Source organism: Gekko japonicus, unplaced genomic scaffold (genome assembly GCF_001447785.1).
Source record: "Gekko japonicus isolate JY-2015 unplaced genomic scaffold, Gekko_japonicus_V1.1 scaffold603, whole genome shotgun sequence".
NCBI classification, from domain to species: domain Eukaryota; kingdom Metazoa; phylum Chordata; class Lepidosauria; order Squamata; family Gekkonidae; genus Gekko; species Gekko japonicus.
This window is the reverse complement of record NW_015169192.1, coordinates 721282-724388: the sequence shown is the minus strand read 5'-3', so window position 1 is coordinate 724388 and position 3107 is coordinate 721282.

Here is a 3107-nt window from a genome sequence, read left to right as displayed (position 1 = left end):
TCTACATAGATGAGAAAGGGGGGGGGGGAAATCAAAATGGCAGAAAATCTAGAAATCATTGGATCTATAGTGACGGAACAAAATAAAGTACAAGTACCAGAAAGTGCTTCTAAGTACTATGGATTGTGATGATGAAACCCCAGTAGAACCACAGGAACCAGAAGGGAGTGCAAAACAACAGATCAGACCGTCAACCAGAACCAATAAAGGTGTACCACCGAAGAGACTCTCGTATCTAACCAAAACAGTGACTGAGACTGAACCCTCCTTGTGGGAAGACATGCACACTGACCAAGTAGAAAAATGGAGGAAGACAGCAGAGGGAGAGATTAAATCTCCAATCAAGGATTTTAAAAAGGATATTTACAGAATCTCCTCTGGAAAGGAAAAATGAAACACAAGTGGATTTTCTAAAAGAAGGAATTGTTGAACTAAAACATTGTTCCACTGAAAATGTGATTGCAGATATCCCTACCAAACCAGTTCCTCATGACAAATTTGAGATTCTACGAGGAAGACTGAATGTTGTGGACCAGCACAATAGACCTTGAGAAGGGGTGTTGGAATATGCAAGGTCTATAGTGCAGCTTTATGAAGAAGATCTGAAGATCATCCTACAGGGGGACAGCTGAAGGATTTGTAGTTAGCATAGCTAGATTAGGGACTGCCCACAATTTCAAATTATGTCCTTGCTATCTCCTGATTGGCTCTTCTGGAGACTTCTTGCTCCTGTAGAGCTTCCTGTTGCTCTTTGCTCCTTTTACAGGAGTTAGACTGGTTAGTTTAGGCTTTCTCTCTGTATGTTCTATAACAGTGTGTTCTACTATAGTAAACCTACTTATTTTTCTCTAAGCCAGTGCTCCACTTCTTTTGCATATTTAATCTCCAGTTCCTGCCAACCTAGCAGTTCGAAAGCAAGAAATTGCAAGTAGATAAATAGGTACCACTTCAGTGGGAAGGTAACAGTGTTCCGTGCGCCTTGGTGTTTAGTCATGCCAGCCACATGACCACGGAAACATCTTTGGACAGTGCTGGCTCTTCAGCTTTGAAACGGAGATGAGCACCGCAACCCTAGAGTTGGATTCGACTGGCTTTCGAGCAAGGGAACCTTTACCTTTACCTTTAACAGCAAATAGTGGTGGAGAGGAAAATGAGATGCCCCCTGCATGTCACTGGTTCCCAGATGTTTAAATTAATTAACTGTATTTAAATAACTTTGTATTATTGCACAAAGAAAAATTCTGATTTTCCAATGCTTTTTGAGACATTTAAAAGAGTGTAAGAGAGCTTACGACATAAGAAATATTGTCCTCTATCAATAGAAGGCAAGGCCTTAGGTTTGGTGTCATGGGTCTGTTCTGCTAACAGTGGTGCTTTCCTTCCCTTGATGCTTGATCTAGGAGCCTTCCCTTGATGCTAGAATATTATATTCCGCCTGCTCAAGAGCCTCCTGAGTTAGTGGAAGATCCCGGTGCTGGAGGAAAGTGCCACTGTTCGACCCAACCCTGCTTTCCCCGCATTCCCTTTACACACCAGAACCAAAATAGGCTGAACAAATAAACAAGTAAATTCTTGGTTTGCAAACTTCCAGAGTAAAACTGGCCCCTTCTGGTTAAGCAACTAAAGCATTAATTGGTTCATTGACTGAGTAATCTACCAATTGAATTGTTTAAAGTTTACAAGAAATCTAACATTTTTTCCATAAAAACTTGGATGCCAATGTCCTCCCGGTAAATGTAATGTCCCTATTTGGACCTGTACGCAAAGTTAGGGTTGCCAACTCCTGGTTGGGAAATTCTTCAAAATTTGGGGGCGGAGCCTGAGGAGGGTGGAATTTGGGGAGAGGAGGGAGCTCACCAAGGCATTATGCTGAAGCTGCCATTTCCTCCTGGGGAACTGACATCTGTAGTTTGGAGATCAGTTAGAATTCTGGGAGAACTCCAGGCCACGCCTGCAGGTTGGCAACCCTAGTTTGCCCCCATGTCCATGGACACTGTTTTTGTGCTATGCTTGGAATGGAAGCTCCCATCTAGTATAGCCCAGCAGAGAGCATGAGCCATTGTCAAGGTTCCACTATGAGATGAAAAAAGAGACACCCTCTACTGGGGTGATTTTGAAAAAGGAAGAAATATCCCCCCTCCTGGTACATACACAATCTCCCCCCCCACACACACACAGCTGTAAACCTGTTTAGCTTTGCAGTGTTGGCTGCTTTGTTTTTCCTTTGCTTCAGTTGGCGCATTTTTAAAAAAGCCACAATAGTGCACAACATTACAGCATGCACCTTAATCCTATTAAGTAAGGAGGAACGTCACCGCAAACTGTTTTGGCACTAGGCTTTGTTGCCAGGTAAATATGAATTATCTAGGTGGGCCCTTGCCTCTCACAAAGTCAACAAATTGCCCTAAGACAGCCTGAGGGTTGTTCATTCCAGGCTGGGGGTAGGTAAATTGTACATATGTTTAGTTAAATTTAAATAAATGCGGCTTCCAACTTAGAGCTGGCAAAGGCAAGGTTCAGGGCTAGGTGGCAAATTAGAGAGGGAAGCGGCGTGTGTAACTTGCACATTTTAATGTCGCACTTCCACTAAGGAGTTCAAGGTGGACTGTATGGTTATCCCTTTCTCAGTTTTTAAATCCTTATAGCCAACCCTGTGAAGTAGGCTTGATGGTGATAGGATTGTCCACGGTCACCCAGTGAGCTTTATGGGTGAGTGGGGACTTGAATCTGCATCTCCATGTAGTTCTCAGATAGTTCTTACTCTTTCAACATTGTGCTATGTAAAACTACTGTTATATTTTGATCTTTGATGAGCAAACATACTTTTTTCTCCCATTAGAATAGCCATTAGTCCTCAGCAAGAAAAGCAGATCTTTATGGCACCATAAAACTAACAAACATGTTGTTAACCAAAACAGAAGGTTTCATGGATAACGATCTGTCTACGCACTTTATGCTACTTTTTCAGTTTTGAAAACAATCTTACAATATATGTGTAATTTAAAATCATAGTATGCAACATACAATAACCTTTAAAAAAATCATAATCAATTAAAATGGACAGCAGCTACAAGAAGAGAAAAAGGCCCTCCTTCCACCCCGAAACA